Below are 18,273 nucleotides of genomic sequence, written 5' to 3' on the forward strand. Positions count from 1 at the left end.
ATATACTCGCTTCAAAGAGTAGTAGACAAAGTAACTGTAGGCTGCAATGTAGCCTTCCAACTGACGACTGAACCACCAAGAGTGAAAACATAACCAGTCATTGATCGTCTGCTGTCGACATCTCCTGCATAATCAGAATCTGAGTACCCTGACACAAGGCACTCTCTATCACCTCCATAAATGAGACCAACATCAGATGTACCCTTAAGGTACCGAAAAATTCTCTTCACAGCTTGCCAATGCTCTTTACCTGGATCACCCATAAACCGGCTCACCACACTGATCGATCATGCTAAATCGGTCTAGTGCGGACCATAGCATACATCAAACTACCTCTTTGCACTAGAGTACGGAACTCGGGACATGTACTCCTTTCTTCAGTGACTTGGGTGAAAAAGCAACGCAGAGATGTGCATTCGATGCACTAGGAGTATCTATGGATTTAGCAAGAGACATGCCAAACCTTGCTAGCACCTTCTGAATATAGCCTTTCCGAGATAAGAAAAGCTTCTTCTTGCTCCTATCCCTGTAGATCTCCATTCCCAGAATTTTTCTTCTTTGCACCCAAATCTTTCATCTCAAATTCAAGACGAGAAGACCCTTCAATTTCTCGAACATCGGACTTGCTCTCTGCAGCTATCAACATATCGTCTACATATAGGATCGGATAAATGAGAGACTCATTCTTGACTTGTTGTAATAAACACAACAATCATACGGACTCCTAGTGTAGCCAATCTCCAACATGTAGTGTCAAACCTTTTATACCACTTTGCCTCGAGACTTTTTTAGCCCATATAAGGACTTCTTCAGCTTGCAAACATAGTCTTCTTTACCCGGAATCTGGAAACCGTCTGGCTGAGTCATGTATATCTCTTCTTCCAACTCTCCATGTAGGAAAGCTGTCTTCACATCTAGCTGTTCGAGTTCTAAATCCTGATGTGCAACTATTGCTAGCAACACTCTGATGGAAGTATGTCTGACCACTGGCGAAAATATTTCATTGTAGTCTACCCCCTCTTTCTGACTGAACCCACGAGCTACCAATCGAGCTTTATACCTTATACCCTCAGCAGCAGTCTCTCCCTCTTTCTTCTTGAAGACCCATTTACAAGTAACAATCTTTCTCCCTTGAGGCTTCTTGGATAATTCCCAGGTCTGATTCTTTTGAAGAGACTTCATCTCATCTCCCATGGCAGCAAGCCACTGGGCAGATTCAGAACATGTTGCTGCTTCTTTGAAAGTGGATGGCTCATGTAAGTCAGGATCCACCTCCTCGGCAACCTGAAGTGCATAACCCACCATATCTTCAAAACCAAGTCTATTCGGAGGCTTCCCAAAATTAGGCCTGATTGACCGTTCACGGGCCAAACTCTGATACCAGTTTGTTATAACAGAAGCAAGAAAGAACAAATAAAGAACAATAAAGAGACAAACGCACAGATTTACGTGGTTCACTAACGGTGTGTTAGCTACGTCCACAGGGCAGAAGGGAGAGAGTTTTATACCTTATACCCTCAGCAGCAGTCTCTCCCTCTTTCTTCTTGAAGACCCATTTACAAGTAACAATCTTTCTCCCTTGAGGCTTCTTGGATAATTCCCAGGTCTGATTCTTTTGAAGAGACTCCATCTTATCTCCCATGGCAAAGAAGCCACCGGCGGTTCAACATGTTCTTTGCTTCTTTGAAAGTGGATGGCTCATGTAAGTCGGGATCCACCTCCTCAAAGAACCTGAAGTGCATAACCCACCATATCTTCAAAACCAAGTCTATTCGGAGGCTTCCCAAAATTAGGCCTGATTGACCGTTCACGGGCCAAACTCTGCTGATTCGGAACTGGTAATGAAGAATCTGATGGAACAGATTCGGATTCGGATTCGGACTGTAGTGGTTGATCTTCTTCCTGTGGTACACTCTCATCAAGAGTGTCTTGCTGCTCCACCTGTTTATCAACACTACTACTACTACTATCTGACAACATATAAGACTTCACAGTAGGATTAACCATAGAATTTTCATCAAAGACAACATTTCTACTCAAAATAACCTTACCCTCAGATGGAGACCAGATACGGTATCCCTTGACACCATCCCCATAGCCCACGAATACTCCCTTTTTAGCTCGTGGCTCAAGCTTACCTTCACTAACATGATAATAAGCAGTACTACCAAAAGCCCTTAAAATAGAATAGTCAGCAGACTTACCAGACCATATCTCAAATGGAGTTTTGAGATTCAGACTCGTGTGAGGTCCCCGATTTATCGAGATAGCATCTTTGTACTAATCGCTTCGCCCAGAATCTTCTTGTTAGTCCAAATTTAGAGAGCATGCACCTTGCCCTCTCCGGAAGTGTCGATTCATTCGCTCTGCTACACCATTTTGCTTTGAGGTGTATCTCGGACCGTACGATGTCTAGCAATCCCTTCATTCTTGCAGAACTCGTCGAACTCAGAACAACAAAACTCTAGGCCGTTATCAGTTCGCAGCCTCTTGACCTTCTTCCCAGTTTGATTCTCCATTAATGCCTTCCACTGCTTAAAGTGAGTAAAGGCTTCGTTTTTGTGCTTCATCAAATAAATCCAAGTCTTCCTGGAATAATCATCAATAAAGTTGCGCTTTCCGTCTTCTGATCTGAGAGCGGCGCCCACAACCCTTGCTGCTTTAACAGAGCCCGCATCTTGATTTGCCACAGACTAAAACTATTCCTCCCGGTAAAGCGATCGATCTTTATGTTCATCGCCGACATCTTTCTCGCTGGTCAGGAACCCGAAGGCTCTGATACTAGTTTGTTATAACAGAAGCAAGAAAGAACAAATAAAGAACAATAAAGAGACAAACGCACAGATTTACGTGGTTCACTAACGGTGTGTTAGCTACGTCCACAGGGCAGAAGGGAGAGAGTTTTATTGATATGTGAGGAGTTTTCAGATTACAGATTCAGACGGTATGATAAGCATAACTGCTAGGTAGAGGATTAGAGAGTTTATATAATACTCTCTAAACCTAATACAGAATGACCTAATAAAGGCCCAAGACAGACCTAGCCCAATAACAGATACGGATACCGTATAGTTATTCGAAGCGGCGGTTAACAGAATCAAGGCACAAACCCAACAAATCTCCACCTTGACTTGAATTCTCTCACAAACAGACAGATGTACCAGATGCATTCCCATAAATGCCAGATGTACCAGAAAGCTCTTCTCCCTTCCCCCTCAGATATTGCCCCCAAGAGGGCAATTACAGACTGCAGATATTTAGCAAGTCCAAACAATGTTGGAACTTGCTATGCGGAACTGGCTTAGTGAACATGTCACCGGGTTATCGCAGTACCCACTTTGTTCACCTTAATCCTCTTCTCATTTCTCAAAAAGTGATATCTCACATCTATATGCTTAGTCCTCTCATGATGGACTTGATCTTTAGCCAAGCATATTGCACTAAGATCACACAGAATACAATAGCTTGCTCCCGATGTAGACCCAAATCACCGACCAGCCCTTTTAACCAGATTCCCTCTTTAGTCTGCTGCGGTCAACGCCATATACTCGCTTGAGTAGTAGACAAAGTAATCGTAGGGTCCGCAATGTAGCCTTCCAATCGACGATCAACCACCAAGAGTGAAAACATAACCAGTCATTGATCGTCTGCTGTCGACATCTCCTGCATAATCAGAATCTGAGTACCCTGACACAAGGCACTCTCTATCACCTCCATAAATGAGACCAACATCAGATGTACCCTTAAGGTACCGAAAAATTCTCTTCACAGCTTGCCAATGCTCTTTACCTGGATCACCCATAAACCGGCTCACCACACTGACTGACTGTGCTAAATCAGGTCTAGTGCAGACCATAGCATACATCAAACTACCTACTGCACTAGAGTACGGAACTCGGGACATGTACTCCTTTCTTCACCGACTTGGGTGAAAAAGCAATGCATGATGTGCATTCGATGCACTAGGAGTATCTATGGATTTAGCAAAGAGACATGCCAAACCTTGCTAGCACCTTCTGAATATAGCCTTTCTGAGATAAGAAAAGCTTCTTCTTGCTCCTATCCCCGTAGATCTCCATTCCCGAATTTTTCTTGCTTTGCACCCAAATCTTTCATCTCAAATTCAAAGACCGAGAAGACCCTTCAATTTCTCGAACATCGACTTGCTCTCTGCAGCTATCAACATATCGTCTACATATAGGATCAGATAAATGAGAGACTCATTCTTCAGCTTGTTGTAATAAACACAACAATCATACGGACTCCTAGTGTAGCCAATCTCCAACATGTAGCTGTCAAACCTTTTATACCACTGCCTCGGAGACTGTTTTAGCCCATATAAGGACTTCTTCAGCTTGCAAACATAGTCTTCTTTACCCGGAATCTGAAACCGTCTGGTCGAGTCATGTATATCTCTTCTTCCAACTCTCCATGTAGGAAAGTCATCTTCACATCTAGTGTTCGAGTTCTAAATCCTGATGTGCAACTATTGCTAGCAACACTCTGATGGAAGTATGTCTGACCACTGGCGAAAATATTTCATTGTAGTCTACCCCCTCTTTCTGACTGAACCCACGAGCTACCAATCGAGCTTTATACCTTATACCCTCAGCAGCAGTCTCTCCCTCTTTCTTCTTGAAGACCCATTTACAAGTAACAATCTTTCTCCCTTGAGGCTTCTTGGATAATTCCCAGTGTCCGATTCTTTTGAAGAGACTCCATCTCATCTCCCATGGCAAAGAAGCCACCGGCGGTCTGAACATGTTGTTTGCTTCTTTGAAAGTGGATGGCTCATGTAAGTCGATCCACCTCCTCGAACTGAAGTGCATAACCCACCATATCTTCAAAACCAAGTCTATTCGGAGGCTTCCCAAAATTAGGCCTGATTGACCGTTCACGGGCCAAACTCGATACCAGTTTGTTATAACAGAAGCAAGAAAGAACAAATAAAGAACAATAAAGAGACAAACGCACAGATTTACGTGGTTCACTAACGGTGTGTTAGCTACGTCCACAGGGCAGAAGGGAGAGAGTTTTATACCTTATACCCTCAGCAGCAGTCTCTCCCTCTTTCTTCTTGAAGACCCATTTACAAGTAACAATCTTTCTCCCTTGAGGCTTCTTGGATAATTCCCAGGTCTGATTCTTTTGAAGAGACTCCATCTCATCTCCCATGGCAGCAAGCCACTGGGCAGATTCAGAACATGTTGCTGCTTCTTTGAAAGTGGATGGCTCATGTAAGTCAGGATCCACCTCCTCAGCAACCTGAAGTGCATAACCCACCATATCTTCAAAACCAAGTCTATTCGGAGGCTTCCCAAAATTAGGCCTGATTGACCGTTCACGGGCCAAACTCTGCGATTCGGGCTCGGTAATGAAGAATCTGATGGAACAGATTCGGATTCGGATTCGGACTGTAGTGGTTGATCTTCTTCCTGTGGTACACTCTCATCAAGAGTGTCTTGCTGCTCCACCTGTTTATCAACACTACTACTACTACTATCTGACAACATATAAGACTTCACAGTAGGATTAACCATAGAATTTTCATCAAAGACAACATTTCTACTCAAAATAACCCTACCCTCAGATGGAGACCAGATACGGTATCCCTTGACACCATCCCCATAGCCCACGAATACTCCCTTTTTAGCTCGTGGCTCAAGCTTACCTTCACTAACATGATAATAAGCAGTACTACCAAAAGCCCTTAAAATAGAATAGTCAGCAGACTTACCAGACCATATCTCAAATGGAGTTTTGAGATTCAGACTCGTGTGAGGTCCCCGATTTATCAGATAGCATGTTTGTACTAATCGCTTCGCCTTTAATCTTCTTGTTAGTCCAAAGATTAGAGAGCATGCACCTTGCCCTCTCCAGAAGTGTCGATTCATTCGCTCTGCTACACCATTTTGCTTTGAGGTGTATCTCGGATCGTACGATGTCTAGCAATCCCTTCATTCTTGCGAACTCGTCGAACTCGAACAACAAAACTCTAGGCCGTTATCGATTCGCGACCTCTTGACCTTCTTCCCATTTGATTCTCCATTAATGCCTTCCATCGCTTAAAGTGAGTAAAGGCTTCGTTTTTGTGCTTCATCAAATAAATCCAAGTCTTCCTGGAATAATCATCAATAAACTTGCGCTTTCCGTCTTCTGATCTGAGAGCGGCGCCCACAACCCTTGCTGCTTTAACAGAGCCCGCATCTTGATTTGCCACAGACTAAAACTATTCCTCCCGGTAAAGCGATCGATCTTTATGTTCATCGCCGACATCTTTCTCGCTGGTCAGGAACCCGAAGGCTCTGATACCAGTTTGTTATAACAGAAGCAAGAAAGAACAAATAAAGAACAATAAAGAGACAAACGCACAGATTTACGTGGTTCACTAACGGTGTGTTAGCTACGTCCACAGGCGGAAGGAGAGAGTTTTATTGATATGTGAGGAGTTTTGATTCTGATTCGACGGTATGATAAGCATAATCAAGTAGGTAGAGGATTAGAGAGTTTATATAATACTCTCTAAACCTAATACAGAATGACCTAATAAAGGCCCAAGACAGACCTAGCCCAATAACAGATACGGATACCGTATAGTTATTCGAAGCGGCGGTTAACAGAATCAAGGCACAAACCCAACAAATCTCCACCTTGACTTGAATTCTCTCACAAACAGACAGATGTACCAGATGCATTCCCATAAATGCCGGATGTACCGAAAGCTCTTCTCCCTTCCCCCTCGGATATTGCCCCCAAGAGGGCAATTACAGATCGCTAGATATTTTAGCAAGTCCAAATAATGTTGGAACTTGCTATGCGGAATCGGCTTAGTGAACATGTCACCAAGGGTTATCAGCGGTACCCACTTTGTTCACCTTAATCCTCTTCTCATTTCTCAGAAAGTGATATCTCACATCTATATGCTTAGTCCTCTCATGATGGACTTGATCTTTAGCCAAGCATATTGCACTAAGATCACACGAGAATACAATAGCTTGCTCTGATGTAGACCCAAATCACGACCACCCTTTTAACCGATTCCCTCTTTAGTTGCTGCGGTCAACGCCATATACTCTGCTTCAGTAGTAGACAAAGTAACTCGTAGGCCGCAATGTAGCCTTCCAACGACGATCGAACCACCAAGAGTGAAAACATAACCATCATTGATCGTCTGTTGCCGACATCTCCTGCATAATCAGAATCCGAGTACCCTGACACAAGGCACTCTCTATCACCTCCATAAATGAGACCAACATCAGATGTACCCTTAAGGTACCGAAAAATTCTCTTCACAACTTGCCAATGCTCTTTACCTGGATCACCCATAAACCGGCTCACCACACCGATCGATCATGCTAAATCGGGTCTAGTGCGGACCATAGCATACATCAAACTACCTACGCACTAGAGTACGAACTCGGGACATGTACTCCCTTTCTTCACCGACTTGGGTGAAAAAGCAATGAGACAGATGTGCATTCGATGCACTAGGAGTATCTATGGATTTAGCAAAGAGACATGCCAAACCTTGCTAGCACCTTCTGAATATAGCCTTTCTGAGATAAGAAAAGCTTCTTCTTGCTCCTATCCCCGTAGATCTCCATTCCCAGAGAATTTTTCTTCTTTGCACCCAAATCTTTCATCTCAAATTCAAGACCTTGAGAAGACCCTTCAATTTCGAACATCGACTTGCTCTCTCGCAGCTATCAACATATCGTCTACATATAGGATCAGATAAATGAGAGACTCATTCTTCAGCTTGTTGTAATAAACACAACAATCATACGGACTCCTAGTGTAGCCAATCTCCAACATGTAGTCATCAAACCTTTTATACCACTGCCTCGGAGACTGTTTTAGCCCATATAAGAACTTCTTCACTTGCAAACATAGTCTTCTTTACCCGAATCTGAAACCGTCTGGCGTTTGAGTCATGTATATCTCTTCTTCCAACTCTCCATGTAGGAAAGTCGTCTTCACATCTAGCTGCTCGAGTTCTAAATCCGATGTGCAACTATTGCTAGCAACACTCGATGGAAGTATGTCGACCACCGGCGAAAATATTTCATTGTAGTCTACCCCCTCTTTCTCGATCAACCCACGAGCTACCAATCGAGCTTTATACCTTATACCCTCGGCGGCGGTCTCTCCCTCTTTCTTCTTGAAGACCCATTTACAAGTAACAATCTTTCTCCCTTGAGGCTTCTTGGATAATTCCCAGTGTCCGATTCTTTTGAAGAGACTCCATCTCATCTCCCATGGCAAAGAAGCCACCGGCGGTCTCGAAACATGTTCTTTGCTTCTTTGAAAGTGGATGGCTCATGTAAGTCGATCCACCTCCTCAAAGAACCAAGTGCATAACCCACCATATCTTCAAAACCAAGTCTATTCGGAGGCTTCCCAAAATTAGGCCGATTGACCGTTCACGGGCCAAACTCTGCGATTCGGGCGGTAATGAAGAATCGATGGAACAGATTCGGATTCGGATTCGACCGTAGTGGTTGATCTTCTTCCCGTGGTACACTCTCATCAAGAGTGTCTTGTCGCTCCACCTGTTTATCAACACTACTACTACTACTATCTCGACAACATATAAGACTTCACAAAGTAGGATTAACCATAGAATTTTCATCAAAGACAACATTTCTACTCAAAATAACCCTACCCTCGGATGGAGACCGGATACGGTATCCCTTGACACCATCCCCATAGCCCACGAATACTCCCTTTTAGCTCGTGGCTCAAGCTTACCTTCACTAACATGATAATAAGCAAGACTACCAAAAGCCCTTAAAATAGAATAGTCGGCAGACTTACCGGACCATATCTCAAATGGAGTTTTGAGATTCGGACTCGTGTGAGGTCCCCGATTTATCGAGATAGCATCTTTGTACTAATCGCTTCGCCTTAATCTTCTTGTTAGTCCAAAGATTAGAGAGCATGCACCTTGCCCTCTCCGTAAGTGTCGATTCATTCGCTCTGCTACACCATTTTGCTTTGAGGTGTATCTCGACCGTACGATGTCTAGCAATCCCTTCATTCTTGCGAACTCGTCGAACTCGAACAACAAAACTCTAGGCCGTTATCGATTCGCACCTCTTGACCTTCTTCCCAGTTTGATTCTCCATTAATGCCTTCCACTGCTTAAAGTGAGTAAAGGCTTCGTTTTTGTGCTTCATCAAATAAATCCAAGTCTTCCCGGAATAATCATCAATAAAGTTGCGCTTTCCGTCTTCGATCCGAGAGCGGCGCCCACAACCCTTGTTGCTTTAACAGAGCCCGCATCTTGATCTGCCACAGACTAAAACTATTCCTCCTCGTAAAGCGATCGATCTTTATGTTCATCGCCGACATCTTTCTCGCTGGTCGGGAACCCGAAGGCTCGATACCGCTTTGTTATAACAGAAGCAAGAAAGAACAAATAAAGAACAATAAAGAGACAAACGCACTGATTTACGTGGTTCACTAACGGTGTGTTAGCTACGTCCACGGGCGAGAAGGGAGAGAGTTTTATTGATATGTGAGGAGTTTTCAGATTCTGATTCGACGGTATGATAAGCATAATCGCTAGGTAGAGGATTAGAGAGTTTATATAATACTCTCTAAACCTAATACAGAATGACCTAATAAAGGCCCAAGACAGACCTAGCCCAATAACAGATACGGATACCGTATAGTTATTCGAAGCGGCGGTTAACGAATCAAGGCACAAACCCAACAAATCTCCACCTTGACTTGAATTCTCTCACAAACAGACAGATGTACCGGATGCATTCCCATAAATGCCGGATGTACCGTAAAGCTCTTCTCCTTCCCCCTCGAGATATTGCCCCCAAGAGGGCAATTACAGATCGTAGATATTTAGCAAGTCCAAACAATGTTGGAACTTGCTATGCGGAATCGGCTTAGTGAACATGTCACCGGGTTATCGGCAGTACCCACTTTGTTCACCTTAATCCTCTTCTCATTTCTCAAAAAGTGATATCTCACATCTATATGCTTAGTCCTCTCATGATGGACTTGATCTTTAGCCAAGCATATTGCACTAAGATCATCACAGAATACAATAGCTTGCTCCCGATGTAGACCCAAATCACTCGACCAGCCCTTTTAACCGATTCCCTCTTTAGTCTGCTGCGTCAACGCCATATACTCGCTTCGAGTAGTAGACAAAGTAATCGTAGGCTGCAATGTAGCCTTCCAATCGACGATCGAACCACCAAGAGTGAAAACATAACCATCATTGATCGTCTGCTTGCCGACATCTCCCGCATAATCGAAATCTGAGTACCCTGACACAAGGCACTCTCTATCACCTCCATAAATGAGACCAACATCAGATGTACCCTTAAGGTACCGAAAAATTCTCTTCACAACTTGCCAATGCTCTTTACCTGGATCACCCATAAACCGGCTCACCACACTGATCGATCATGCTAAATCGGGTCTAGTGCGGACCATAGCATACATCAAACTACCTACTGCACTAGAGTACGGAACTCGGGACATGTACTCCCTTTCTTCTTGGTGACTTGGGTGAAAAAGCAACAGATGATGTGCATTCGATGCACTAGGAGTATCTATAGATTTAGCAAGAGACATGCCAAACCTTGCTAGCACCTTCTGAATATAGCCTTTCCGAGATAAGAAAAGCTTCTTCTTGCTCCTATCCCTGTAGATCTCCATTCCCGAATTTTTCTTCTTTTTGCACCCAAATCTTTCATCTCAAATTCAAGACGAGAAGACCCTTCAATTTCTCGAACATCGGACTTGCTCTCTGCAGCTAACAACATATCGTCTACATATAGGATCAGATAAATGAGAGACTCATTCTTCAGCTTGTTGTAATAAACACAACAATCATACGGACTCCTAGTGTAGCCAATCTCCAACATGTAGTCACAAACCTTTTATACCACTTTGCCTCGGACTGTTTTAGCCCATATAAGGACTTCTTCACTTGCAAACATAGTCTTCTTTACCCGAATCTGAAACCGTCTGGTGAGTCATGTATATCTCTTCTTCCAACTCTCCATGTAGGAAAGTCATCTTCACATCTAGCTGTTCGAGTTCTAAATCCTGATGTGCAACTATTGCTAGCAACACTGATGGAAGTATGTCGACCACTTTGGCGAAAATATTTCATTGTAGTCTACCCCCTCTTTCTCGATCGAACCCACGAGCTACCAATCGAGCTTTATACCTTATACCCTCGGCAGCAGTCTCTCCCTCTTTCTTCTTGAAGACCCATTTACAAGTAACAATCTTTCTCCCTTGAGGCTTCTTGGATAATTCCCAGTGTCCGATTCTTTTGAAGAGACTCCATCTCATCTCCCATGGCAAAGCAAGCCACCGGGCGGTATTCAGAACATGTTGCTTTGCTTCTTTGAAAGTGGATGGCTCATGTAAGTCGGATCCACCTCCTCGGCAACCCAAGTGCATAACCCACCATATCTTCAAAACCAAGTCTATTCGGAGGCTTCCCAAAATTAGGCCTGATTGACCGTTCACGGGCCAAACTCTGATACCAGTTTGTTATAACAGAAGCAAGAAAGAACAAATAAAGAACAATAAAGAGACAAACGCACGATTTACGTGGTTCACTAACGGTGTGTTAGCTACGTCCACAGGCGAAGGGAGAGAGTTTTATACCTTATACCCTCGCAGCTAGTCTCTCCCTCTTTCTTCTTGAAGACCCATTTACAAGTAACAATCTTTCTCCCTTGAGGCTTCTTGGATAATTCCCAGTGTCCGATTCTTTTGAAGAGACTCCATCTCATCTCCCATGGCAAAGCAAGCCACCGCGGTTCGGAACATGTTCTTTCTTCTTTGAAAGTGGATGGCTCATGTAAGTCGATCCACCTCCTCAAAGAACCTCAAGTGCATAACCCACCATATCTTCAAAACCAAGTCTATTCGGAGGCTTCCCAAAATTAGGCCTGATTGACCGTTCACGGGCCAAACTCGCTGATTCGAATCGGTAATGAAGAATCTGATGGAACAGATTCGGATTCGGATTCGACCGTAGTGGTTGATCTTCTTCCCGTGGTACACTCTCATCAAGAGTGTCTTCTCGCTCCACCTGTTTATCAACACTACTACTACTACTATCCGACAACATATAAGACTTCACAATAGGATTAACCATAGAATTTTCATCAAAGACAACATTTCTACTCAAAATAACCCTACCCTCATATGGAGACCAGATACGGTATCCCTTGACACCATCCCCATAGCCCACGAATACTCCCTTTTTAGCTTGTGGCTCAAGCTTACCTTCACTAACATGATAATAAGCGACTACCAAAAGCCCTTAAAATAGAATAGTCGCAGACTTACTGGACCATATCTCAAATGGAGTTTTGAGATTCGGACTCGTGTGAGGTCCCCGATTTATCGATAGCATGCTTTGTACTAACCGCTTCGCCCCGCCTAATCTTCTTGTTAGTCCAAATTAGAGAGCATGCACCTTGCCCTCTCCGAAGTGTCCGATTCATTCGCTCCGCTACACCATTTTGCTTTGAGGTGTATCTCGGACCGTACGATGTCTAGCAATCCCTTCATTCTTGCGAACTCGTCGAACTCGTAACAACAAAACTCTAGGCCGTTATCGCTTCGCGACCTCTTGACCTTCTTCCCAGTTTGATTCTCCATTAATGCCTTCCACTGCTTAAAGTGAGTAAAGGCTTCGTTTTTGTGCTTCATCAAATAAATCCAAGTCTTCCGGAATAATCATCAATAAACTTGCGCTTTCCGTCTTCGATCCGAGAGCGGCGCCCAACCCTTGCCGCTTTAACAGAGCCCGCATCTTGATCTGCCACAGACTAAAACTATTCCTCCTCGTAAAGCGATCGATCTTTATGTTCATCGCCGACATCTTTCTCGCCGGTCGGGAACCCGAAGGCTCGATACCGTTTGTTATAACGAAGCAAGAAAGAACAAATAAAGAACAATAAAGAGACAAACGCACGATTTACGTGGTTCACTAACGGTGTGTTAGCTACGTCCACGGGCGTAAGGGAGAGAGTTTTATTGATATGTGAGGAGTTTTGATTCTGATTCGAGACGGTATGATAAGCATAATCAAGCTAGGTAGAGGATTAGAGAGTTTATATAATACTCTCTAAACCTAATACAGAATGACCTAATAAAGGCCCAAGACAGACCTAGCCCAATAACAGATACGGATACCGTATAGTTATTCGAAGGCGGTTAACGTAATCAAGGCACAAACCCAACAAATCTCCACCTTGACTTGAATTCTCTCACAAACAGACAGATGTACCGGATGCATTCCCATAAATGCCGATGTACCGAAAGCTCTTCTCCCTTCCCCCTCGTATATTGCCCCCAAGAGGGCAATTACAGATCAGAGATATTTAGCAAGTCCAAACAATGTTGGAACTTGCTATGCGAATCGCTTAGTGAACATGTCACCGGGTTATCGGCAGTACCCACTTTGTTCACCTTAATCCTCTTCTCATTTCTCAGAAAGTGATATCTCACATCTATATGCTTAGTCCTCTCATGATGGACTTGATCTTTAGCCAAGCATATTGCACTAAGATCACACAGAATACAATAGCTTGCTCCCGATGTAGACCCAAATCACTCGACCACCCTTTTAACCGATTCCCTCTTTTAGTCTGCTGCGGTCAACGCCATATACTCGCTTGATAGTAGACAAAGTAATCGTAGGGCCGCAATGTAGCCTTCCAATCGACGATCAACCACCAAGAGTGAAAACATAACCAGTCATTGATCGTCTGCTGTCGACATCTCCTGCATAATCAGAATCTGAGTACCCTGACACAAGGCACTCTCTATCCCCCATTTTTGACATTTTATTAAGGCGAGTAGTTTAATCTTCACTTGGAGTGTATGAGTTAATGCGATGTTCTAATAAGATTGATGTGCTTAGTAATGAGGGAAAAGGATAGTGATAGGGCGTCACCGGGTGACATTTAAATTGGGTGTCACCCTCTCATAAACATTTTTAATTGAAGGGGTCCCATTCACCTCATGTGAGAGGGTGGCGTCCAAATTGAGTGTCACTCGGTGATGCCCTTTCATTTTCCTTTGAGGTAATGAATAGATACACCTGAGGTTTGAATTCCTCCCATTCGAGATCAAACTATCAAGAAAGCCAAAATATTACTCTCTCTCCCCCCATTCTAATCAATAGTTGACGTTTAAAGTAAACATAAACTATTGACTTAAAAGGATGGGGAATAAAGAAGACTCCAAGAACTTAAATTATTGCTCACAATTCTGTATCACAAGGTCATCCGGTTTATAACCTAATAGTTGAGACAGAGATACTATTGCGCTCAGTTTTACTAGACATCGAAATAGCAATGTTACCAAAATACAAAAATGGGCAGAAACAATGTGAGTTAGTTAAATCACCATGTCTCCGCTCATAGGCGGGGTGTCGTCAAAAAAGCGGTTGAATTGTTGCTGTTCAATTTTGAACGAGGAAAAAATGGTCGGATGCCAATAAGTAGTGATGGAATACGTTGCATGAGATGGTAGTCAAGATATACTAATGTGTTAATATTGGGGTCATTAAATTCTCAGATGGCCGTTTTTTTTTTTCGTGTAGACATACGGAGTGATAGACTGGTAGGGAAGAAGTGAAGAACAGAAGTGCAAAGAAGGGATGTTCAGTTTGTAAAAAAAAGGAGAAGCTAAAAACGTCAGCGGCAGGATTCGAACCTGCGCAGGCATAGCCCAACAGATTTCGAGTCTGTCTCCTTAACCACTCGGACACACTGACTCTGTTGATCTTTCTACCTTCCTGTATTTATTTATTCAAACATGTTAAAAACACGAGTAAACAAAAACGCCCACCGTGGGGCTCGAACCCACGACCACAAGGTTAAGAGCCTTGCGCTCTACCAACTGAGCTAGACGGGCTTTTTGTTAATAAAAACATACGTAAATTTTCTTATTTGGATACCGTAAGATACTCTTTTACCAACACCCTCGTGGGAATCGGAATCGTATTATTTCATTCCATCAAGAAGCAGTTGAAAATTTGTAAAACACTTTCCTCTCAAATCTATAAATATTATTAAAAGGGTAAACCTTAAAAGCCACGTAGACAATGCCACCTCATATTACTAAATGCCACCTTGCATTACCAAAATTCCACGTCACCAATCCTCCATGTAGTATGACGTGTTTAATTAAGAGGATAATTCATGTTCGTATAGCAATCCATTTAAAACGATACACAAATTAAAAAATATTTACATAAAAAATAAATTAGCATAACAAACATTAAATTTTGGCCTTTTTAATTTCTAGATAAATTAAAAAACAATTAAGAATCAAAATTCGTACTAAATTTTAAATTTGTACGTTTATTCTTAGAATATTTTAAGTAACAAATAAATATCACATTATTCTAATTTTACACCGTTTATGAAATAGTAAAGAATTTGTAAATATAAAGGGCAAATAATAACATACTTAACATTAAACATTGACATTTTAATTTTTAAAACTACAATTGGTTAAACGAAAAATAAAAATTTACATCACTCTAATTTTAAATTATTTATATTTGCAACTCCTTAAATATTATTGCAATAAACTTGCTCAATTTCATTACATTGAATATATACGTAAATCTATAAATATGATTTATAAATAAAAGGGAAGACAAAATATCTACCATTTTTTAGTTAGTAAGATAACTCCCTAAACAATTCTCATGCAATGTGTATTTTGTAAAAAAAAAAAAAAAAAAAAAAAAAAGTAGACCTTTTATATTTCATTTCTCATTACTCTATATTTATGTCTATATTAAATTTTCCTAATAATGAAAATCTATACAATATAGTTAAAAACCTACTTAAAGCATTTAATTTTAATCCACGTGTAATTTTTCTATTGGTTAATAATAATTCAATTCTATTAATTACTTGATTATCTAATTAAAAGTAATCTCTAATATGTGTTACATACTTATAAAATACAAACAAAGTAAAAAATATTAGTTGCAAACACAAAAACAAATTAATACAAACTCTTTATTTTCCTCTCATAAATTTGTATCAATATACCTATTCATTTAATTTTTATTTCTTTTATTTAATAAATGGTCTTTTAGTTTTTCCCCACAATTATTATACTTTGTATTTATTTCACCATAATTTTTTTTTATCTCCCCCTTAGTTCACAAAACATTCTTCTTCTCTCAAATAAATTATTGAAATTAATTAGATAAATAATTATATAAATTTTCTTACATAAGTATTACAACAATCCTCTTTTTCATTTTTATCCAAAAAGTTGGTAAGTAAAGTATGCATATATAACGAATTGAATTATTTAAATTTTTTATTCTTATTATGTTTTGAATTAATTAAGAGGTAGAATCATATTCCATTATTATTTTTGTGTAATTTTTCTATTGGTTAATAATAATTCAATTATATTAATTACTTGATTATCTAACTAAAAGTATTTTAAATACCATGTGTTACATACTTATAAAATACAAACAAAATAACAAATATTAGTTGCAAACACAAAAAACAAATTAATACAAAATTTTTATTTTCCTCTCATAAATTTGGTATCAATCTACCTATTCATTTAATTTTTATTTCTTCTATTTGATAATAGATGGTCTTTTGGTTTTTCCTCACAATTATTATACTTTGTATTTATTTCACCATAATTTTCTATCTCCCCCTACTTCACAAAACATTCTTCTTCTCTCAAATAAATTCTTGAAATTAATTAGATAATTAATTACAAAAAATTTATTATATAAATATTACAACAATTCTATTTTTCATTTTCATCCAAAAAGTTGGTGGGTAAAGTATGCATATATAACCAATTGAATTATTTAACTTCTTTTTTATTCTTATTATGTATTGAAGTAATTAAAAGTTAGAATCATATTTAATTATTATTGTTGTGTTTGTATTAAAATTGCAGGAGGATGACATACTCGCAGATCAAAAACATTGCATGAAATATGAAAATAATGGTTATGGAACTTCTTTGTATTTATCTTTTGACTTGAATATATTTTTCATTTTTATTGAGTTTTCCTTTTTTTTATTTTTATGGTGTATGCGCAATATCAAATTTTTGTATGAATATCTAATTACTGGTGACATGTTACAATATATATTCCAACCCTCGGAATATTAATTGACAAATTTAATAAATTGTACTAAATTGTCTTACACCCTTTTGTGCACTTTATTAGTTTTCCGTGTACTCTTCAGCTTGTATTTTGTCAATCAGGTTATAAATCACATATATTAGTCAACAAATAGATTATAAATCAAATGTCTTAACGGAAGTGTTGAAGTTATATGCTCCAAGGATATAAATTGGATCTCTTTATGTGGATCAAGGTAAATATTTTGCATGGTTTTTGATTGGAATCCGATAATCATTCTCCAAATCTCCAATTCATTGTTTCAACTTTGAATGCTTTCAAGCCTTTAAATCATTTTTTATTTTCCATCAAATATTTTCTTCTAGCACTCCCAATATTTCTTCGAGAAATGTTTATTTTTTTTGTAATGATTTGTATATATTTTTCTTTTCTCATAATAAATTGTTAAGATTATTTTTTAATTATCACTCCACTTCTCTTTTTTGTCTATTTTTATATTATCACTCTTTTTTCTTTAATTTCTACTTTGGGACGTGCTTTTTACCAAATGCTTCTTATAACTTTTTTAAAAATTACAAAATAAATGTCATCGTTTAAGGGTAAAATTCTCACATTGCTCCACCAATTGCAAACTTTTTCCTAATCTTAATTATTGGGTACAAGCAAATGAGGTGATAATTAAAAAAATGGAAGTATAATAATACAAATTGTGCATCTTTATTTCTTTGGAATTCATTGGGATAGGCGTTAAACTTCTCACATAAAAGTTCACCAATAACAAGAGATATAGAGATGACTCTAATTGACAAGAGATATAGAAATGAAATTAGAATGATGTCATTGTTGAACAGATACATTTTCTCGTGTATCCTCCCAAAAATTGCTCACATAAAATTTATTTTAAAAAATATTGAATGCGTATTTATTCTAAAATTTTATTTGTATAAGTTACATGTCATCAACACCTTACTAATAATTTAAGTTTATCACTTAGGTCTTTCGTTATACAAAAATCATTTCAATAATATTTTTACCAATACGTTGGAAATCAATTGAATTTACAAGGACGGTGTTGCAAGATCGACAAATCGACAAGAATTATAAATGTATTATTTGCT

General features: G+C 39.8%; 2 non-coding genes across 2 annotated transcripts; both read right to left on the minus strand.

The window, feature by feature from the left end:
* Nucleotides 1-14,700: 14,700 nt before the first annotated feature.
* On the minus strand, nt 14,701-14,782 carry TRNAS-CGA (transfer RNA serine (anticodon CGA)). Its single transcript has one exon. It is a non-coding gene; the product is annotated as a tRNA-Ser (tRNA).
* A 67-nt stretch (nt 14,783-14,849) lies between these two features.
* Nucleotides 14,850-14,922, minus strand: TRNAK-CUU (transfer RNA lysine (anticodon CUU)). Its single transcript has one exon. It is a non-coding gene; the product is annotated as a tRNA-Lys (tRNA).
* Between the last annotated feature and the right edge of the window lie 3,351 nt (nt 14,923-18,273).

The sequence above is a fragment of the Silene latifolia genome, chromosome 1 (genome assembly GCF_048544455.1).
Source record: "Silene latifolia isolate original U9 population chromosome 1, ASM4854445v1, whole genome shotgun sequence".
In the NCBI taxonomy this organism is placed as follows: Eukaryota; Viridiplantae; Streptophyta; class Magnoliopsida; order Caryophyllales; family Caryophyllaceae; genus Silene; species Silene latifolia.